Raw genomic sequence first — 7,931 nt, 5'->3', positions numbered from 1 at the left:
TTGTCATTGATTACCACCCGGGAAAGGCTAACGTGGTTGCGGACGCCTTAAGCCGGAAGTCATTGTTTGCTTTGCGAGCGATGAACGTGCATTTGTCTGTTCTACCAGACAATGTGTTAGTAGCTGAATTAAAAGCTAAACCATTATTGACTCACCAAATTCGTGAAGCTCAGAAAGTCGATGATGAATTGGTTGCAAAACGGGCTGAGTGTTTTCCGAACGAGGGATCAGAGTTTCAAATTGACGACGATAATTGTTTGAGGTTCAGAAATCGGTTGTGTGTTCCAAGGAATTCGGAACTCATTTCGATGATTCTGAACGAAGCCCATTGTAGCCGAATGTCAATTCACCCGGGGAGTACGAAAATGTACAACGATTTGAAACGTCAATTTTGGTGGCATGGTATGAAACGGGACATCTCCGACTTTGTTTCGAGATGTTTAATATGTCAACAAGTGAAAGCGGAACATCAAGTGCCTTCAGGATTACTCCAGCCGATCATGATACCCGAGTGGAAATGGGATCGAGTCACAATGGACTTTGTGTCCGGACTGCCCTTGTCAGCAAGTAAGAAGGATGCGATATGGGTTGTTGTCGATAGACTAACTAAGTCGGCTCACTTTATCCCCGTGCGTACGGATTTTTCATTGGATAAACTAGCTGAATTGTATGTTTCTCAGATTGTGAGATTACACGGGGTACCGATTTCTATTGTGTCGGATAGAGATCCGAGATTCACCTCGCGATTTTGGAAGAAATTGCAAGAAGCTTTGGGTACCAAGCTGCATTTTAGCACCGCTTTTCATCCACAAACAGATGGTCAATCCGAGCGGATAATTCAGATACTTGAGGATATGTTGAGATGTTGCATCCTCGAGTTCAGTAGTTCATGGGAACGGTACTTACCTTTGATTGAATTCGCTTACAACAATAGTTTTCAATCAAGTATTAAGATGGCACCCTACGAGGCTTTGTACGGTCGTAAATGCCGTACACCATTGTTTTGGACCGAGCTCGGTGAAAGTAAAATTTTCGGAGTTGATTTGATTAGAGATGCTGAACAGAAAGTAAAGGTGATCCGTGAAAGTCTGAAGATAGCCACGGATCGTCAGAAATCGTACGCAGATTTGAAACGAAAAGACATCGAGTATCAGGTGGGAGACAAAGTGTTCCTTAAGGTTTCACCTTGGAAAAAGATACTCAGGTTCGGCCGTAAGGGCAAGTTGAGCCCAAGATTCATTGGGCCGTACGAAATCTCCGAACGAGTTGGCCCGGTTGCGTATAGATTGATTTTGCCCCCGGAGCTTGAAAAGATTCATGACGTCTTTCATGTTTCGATGCTTCGACGCTATCGATCTGATCCATCGCACATAATTAGCCCATCGGAGGTTGGAATTCAAGTCGACATGAGCTATGAAGAAGAACCGATGCGTATCCTAGCTCGTGAAGTAAAGGAGTTGCGAAACAAAAGAGTTCCGCTAGTAAAGGTGTTATGGCTCAAACACGGGATCGAGGAAGCTACTTGGGAGACCGAGAGCTCAATGAAAGAACGATACCCAAACCTATTTACCGGTAAGATTTTCGGGGACGAAAATTTCTTAAGTGGGGGAGAGTTGTGACGGCCCAAAGTTGACCCTAGTCGAAAAGTGGTTTCGGGACCACGAAACCGAGTCTTATAAATAATTAAAAATTATATTCTGTGTTTATGATGTGAGTAATTGCATGTGTGAAAGTTTCATGCATTAATTTGATCATCTTTATGTGAATCTTTTTTATATGGACTTATATGAAACTTTGTTGGAAAGTGAGAGGCTAATTTACAATGGTCTAATAGTACATGCATTGAAAGGAGTGGTTTTGCATGTCAATTTACCCAAGTTAAATATGGTGGCCGGCCATGTTATGGAGTAAATAATATTATAACTTTTTTATGCTAATAGTTTATGTTACAAAATGAAATAATGAATAAGGTTAATAAAATACAAGTTAGTGGGAGGAAAAACCAAAGTTAGCCTATGTTTTCTCCTCCATTGCCGTAACTAGAGAAAGAAGAGGAAGAAAAGCCTTTGGGGAAGAAAATTCGGCTAAGGTGGATACCTAAAGTAAGGTAAGTTCAATGTCATTCTTGGAAAACTTATGCACCATTTGGATGATTAGTTTAACTTCTACCTATTTTATGGTTTGAAGATAGGTTTTGTATGAGTTAAGTTTCGGTTAAGGTGGATTGATTAATTGGGTTTTATAAGGAAATTATGCCATAGCTGAATGTGTCTTGAAGAAGATGTCATATGTGCTTATTATAAGTATATGTATGTTCGGCTAATGAGTTTGAATTGAAGTTTCGATAGGTTGTGGGTTGAGTGGCCGAGTGAACTATAGGCTTTGCAAGGATGGAATTTACTTATAAGTTGTGTGTGTATGGCTTTATTTGCTAATGACATTTAAGAGTTTAAATCTTGAATAATGTTATGCATAGGTTTCGGCCATGAATCCTTGTGTTATAACACTTGCTTAATAATGAAAGAACATGAGCTTAAAGCTTGAGTAACACTCGGCTTTAGTGTAAGTTAAAATTTGTTAGAAAATAATTTTCAAGTTAGTAGATTATGTGTTAAGAGAGGGATTTAGAATGTATATATATATAGCTGAATGTGATATGTGTGAATTATATGTTAAATCAAGGCTTGGTAAGCTAGCTATTAAGGTGAAATGCTAATGTTAGTATTTGATTTGGTAATAATCTGTTTGGGGACAGCAGCAGTAAGGTGATTTTGGAAAATCGCCATAAATTGTAGGAGTTGAATTAGAAGCTGAGTGAATTATGTCATTAAAGCTTGAAGAGTCTATTTTCTTACAAAGGAAACTATAAAAACAAAAGAGTTACCTATCTTGAGATATTTGAAGTATTGTGGGGCTGAGTCAAAATGACTGCTGGATTCCCTGTTCTGTTTTTAGAAAATCATTATAAATTGTACAAAAATGATTATAAGATAAAATTTATATGCTTAGACTCCTTAATGAGTCTAGTTTCAAATGAGATCAAATACAACACATTTGGAATTCTGTAAAGTGAGAAATTGGATTCGTAGTGAAGAGTGGTCAGAATAGTCAACCAGTGAAATAGGGGAAACTTTAAGAAAAATCTGGTATTGATTGGCCAAGCCTAAAATTCTGAAAATTTTATGGATGGAAGATATACGAGTCTATATTCAGGGAAAATTAACGGCAAGTGATTTGGAGTTTAGTAGCTCCAGTTATAAGTAATTTAGTAACTACTGCTCAGGAAAACAGCTCGTAGTGAATATGTGATTTTGTTGTAAACATTAATGAAAGTTTGCCGATGAATTATTTATTGATTAATATAAAGCTTGCTATAATCTATGTGTGTGAAAGTCGGATCAATATATATAATATTATTCTGAAAGTAATACTTGAATAGTCGATTAATGACTATTTTAAATTTTGTTGAACTTAAGCTCAAGAGCAAGGGGGAACTAGATCCGATAAAGGGAAGGAAAAAGTAATTGAATAGCCGTTGAAGTCGTTCGACGACATTTGAGGTAAGTCTTCGAGTAATGATCCTACTTGAATTATATTGAAATGAATAGTCATACTATGACGGATAGTCGAATGTGCTTAGAGACTATGTTATAAAGCCAATTGAAATTATGCTCTTTGTGTGCGGCTACTGAGCCGAAATTTGAAAGGTTTAATAAATGTTTTGTGTTTGAGCCTTAGTAACGAAGAAATGAAATGGATGTGTTATGATTATTGATATATGTGTGCATGAGCATTTGAAATATATCCGGGCTAAGACCCGAAGGCAATTATGCGAGTTGATATATCCGGGCTAAGACCCGAAGGCAATTATGCGAGTTAATATATCCGGGCTAAGACCCGAAGGCAATTATGCGAGTTGATATATCCGGGCTAAGACCCGAAGGCAATTATGCGAGTTAATATGTCCGGGCTATGACCCGAAGGCAATTATGCGAGATGATATATCCGGGCTAAGACCCGAAGGCAATTATGCAAGTTGATATGTCCGGGTTAAGACCCGAAGGCAAAGGTGTTTGCGGTTGTATTCGGTTAAATACCGAAGAAACTTGGGTTTGAATGTGAGCGTTTTGTGCTGTAACTAATTCAATAAATATGCTCGACCAACCCGAACGATAAGGTGTGTTGCATGTGCATTGGAAAAGTCGATTCGTTTTAAATAGTATTCGTGCGATCGGCTAACGAATTTTCGGCTTTTAGAAAGGTTGATACTTTGTGTATATATGTTGATGGAGTGTGAAGTAAGTATGATTATGAGAATGTGTGTTAATAAAGTGATTTAGTTAGCTATGTGAATGTAATACTGTAGTCAAAGCCGATTTCATTACTTGAGACTTACTAAGCTTAAAATGCTTACCCGGTTGCTTTGGCTCTCTGTTTTATAGATTTTGTTCGTTAGCTATCGGATTCGGGATCAGCGAAGTCGAAGTCATCTACACTATCAAGCTCTTTTGGTACTCTTTTAGTTGAACTCTGGATATGGCATGTATAGGACTACCCCCTGTTGTTTAAGTTCTTTTGTGATGTATGTGTGTAAAGCCATGCGAAAATGGCTTGTAGATGTGGAGTATGGCATTAGACCATTTGTGTTTATGTATGTATATATATGGTTTCACGATGTGACTATGGATTGAAATGGAAGTGTTGGGCTAATGATCAGCCATTGGAATGGCTAAATATGATCACATGTGGACCTATGTATGGCAAAACCCTAGTTGGTCCATGGTAACCACAAAATAGGTAAAGTTTATCTTGAAAACAGATTTTGACAGCAACAGTGGTGTAGAATTGAAAAATCACATAAATTCGTAGGAGTGGAATTAAATAGTGAATAAATTATGTAATCGAACCTTGATGAATCTACTTTCATATGGAAGTAACGAAACAATTATAGGAACAGTACAGAAAGAGATATTCGGGTTCTTGTGGAACAGGGCCAGAACAGTTTCTGGATTCACTGTTCCGCCTTTGGAAATTCACTATAAATTGACCAGAGATAATTAGGGGTCATACCATATATGTATGGATTCCTCTCTGAGTCTAGTTTCCATAGAAACAAACGGCATTAGTATTGAAGCCCTGTGCAGAGAGATATCCCAGTCGTAATGGGAAAAGGTCAGTGTAGTCGACCCCTGTAACATGAGAGACTTTGACTAATAAACTGTACTAATGGGCCCGACCAAAAATTCTAGAAAAAAATATATAGGTGGGGACATGAGTCTAGTTTCAGGGAAAAATCACAAAACTGATTTTCGAGTTGTGAAACTCAAGATATGATTTTTGAAGCGACTAGTACTCAGACTGGGCAGTGTCTGGAAAAATTTTTAAAAGTCTGTCAACACCTCGTATTCGACTCCGGTGACGGTCTCGGGTTTGGGGTGTTACACTACACACTTACTAAGTACGTTAGCTCACCTTTAGGCCTCACTCGGCTCCTAAGGTTAATAAAAGACTCATAATAAATTTTTTTTAATTTAAACTAAAATATAAAAGCTTAACTAAAACATAACAAAAGTTCTTGTAGTCAAGCTCCTCAAGTACGAAAACTAGTTTAATCTACTACACTGAATTACGGTAGATCACAACTCATATGACTAATCTATTGAGTAAGAGTGCACCTTTCAAGTGGACTGCAGAGTAACAGGAAAGTTTTGAGAAGCTTTAGTCTGTGTTGATTCAAGCACCAGTTTTGATCCAGTCTGAATCTGAGAAGGATTATGTGGTGTACAGTGATGCATCTCATATTGGTCTTGGATGTGTTTTGATGCAAGATGGTAAGCTTGTGGCCTACGCCTTGAGACAACTTAAGCCTAACGAATGTAATTATCCAACCTATGACCTTGAGCTTGAAGTTGTTGTCTTCGCTATCAAAATTTAGAGGAACTATTTGTATGGTGAGAAGTGTATTATCTACACGAATCACAAAAGCCTTAAGTACCTCCTTACCAAAAAGGATTTAAACTTGAGGGAGAGGATATAGATAAAGTTGCTCAAAGATTATGATTGTACCATTGAGTACCATCCGGGAAAGGCAAATGCTGTGGCTGATGTATTGAGCAGCAAGTCGATGACAGATTTGAGAGCGTTGTTTGTTAAGTTAAACCTGACTGATGATGGAGATTTGTTTGCGGAGCTGCAAGTAAGACCTACCTTAGTGGATGAGATTCGATCGAAACAGTACGTTTATGCATCTCTCGCACCTTGATTCAAACAGATAGAGGAGGGTAAGACTACAAATTTTAGGCTTAACTCTGAAGGAGTTCTATGTTTACATGGGAGATACTGTGCTCCCAATGATCAAAATTTGAGACAGTCTATTCATCGGGAAGCTCATAGTATCCCATACGATATGCATCTTGGAAGGAATAAGATGTACCAAGATTTGAGGGAACAATATTGGTAGCTAGGACTTCAGTGTGAAGTAATCGAGTATGTTAGTAAGTCTTTGACATATCAGCAAGTCAAGGTTGAGCATCAGTTCCCCTCTTATTTATTAAAGCCTATTCATATTTCTAAGTGGAGGTGGGAATGTGTGACTATAGACTTCATTAGTGAGTTGCCTTTAACACCTACTAAGAAAGATTCAATCTGGGTAATTGTGAATAGACAAACCAAGTCAACACATTTTCTGGCTGTTTGTACTGATTATTCGCTGCATAAGTTGGAGAGGTTGTATATTTCTGAGATTGTGAGAAGTTTTGGTGTACATGTGTCCATCATTTCCAAATGGGATCCTCAATTTACATTATATTTTTGGAATAAGTTACACGAGCCTTTGAGTACTCGGTTGAATTTTAGTACAGCCTTTCATCCATAATTTGATGGGCAGTCAGACCAAGTCATTCAAATTTGGGAGGATATTTTGAGGGTTTGTGTGATTGATTTCAGTGGCAGTTGTGAAGAACATTTACCGCTAGCTAAGTTTACATATAACAAAAGATTTTTAGTTGATCATTCAGATGGCTTATTATGAAGCATTGTATGGTCGCAAATGTCGTACACCTCTACGTTGGATTGAGTTGGGGGAAAATAAGATACTGGGTTCGAATTTGGTATAAGAGACTGGGAATCTGGTGAAACTGATTCAAGATCAATTGAGAGCAGCACTTGATCGGCAAAAATCTTATGCTGACTTGAGGTGGAGGGATACAAATTTCAGTGTTAGAGATCAATTTTTCCTTAAGGTATCACCATAGAAAAGGGTATTGAGGTTTGGTTGTAAGGGAAAACTTATCCCAAGGTTTGGTCACAAATGCACCTAGGCACAAGGTTCATTTTATTTTATTTTTTCACTTTGCTTACCGATTCTAACATTGAGGTTGTTATGCAAAGGTGTAGTCTTAATTGTGAAACTCAGATTCGTGATACATATTCTGGAAGCGTGCATTTTGGATGACCGATTAAGTAAGTATTCTACTAAATCACCAAAATGAGAAATATACATCAAAATATCATTATATTGATATGATACAATTTTTTTTTCAAATCTAAGGATTCGAGGACTAATATAATCTCTTAGAGTTGAGAAGTAGAATCATTATTGTCGGGACGTACGAATCCAGGTGTAGGGTTTAATCTTCTTAAATTCTGTGAATCATTGTTAATTAAATAAATATATTTAATGATAAATATTTGTATAAGAAATTTTGAAACTTGAAAATAATGAGAATACACCATGTATTCAATCGTATTGATAAATCCGTTAAAACAAAGGATTTTCAAGTGATTTTGAACTTTCAGATCTGTAAAATAAGATGTTTTGGTGTGTTTTTCTATTAAATGAGATGTATATGATTTCCTAACACTCATGTCTTGTGACATATAGCATTATTTGATATGCATGAAGAATAACCATGCCACTGTTTCGACTGATA

Source organism: Gossypium hirsutum, chromosome D13 (genome assembly GCF_007990345.1).
Source record: "Gossypium hirsutum isolate 1008001.06 chromosome D13, Gossypium_hirsutum_v2.1, whole genome shotgun sequence".
NCBI classification, from domain to species: domain Eukaryota; kingdom Viridiplantae; phylum Streptophyta; class Magnoliopsida; order Malvales; family Malvaceae; genus Gossypium; species Gossypium hirsutum.
This window is presented reverse-complemented; position numbering follows the sequence as displayed.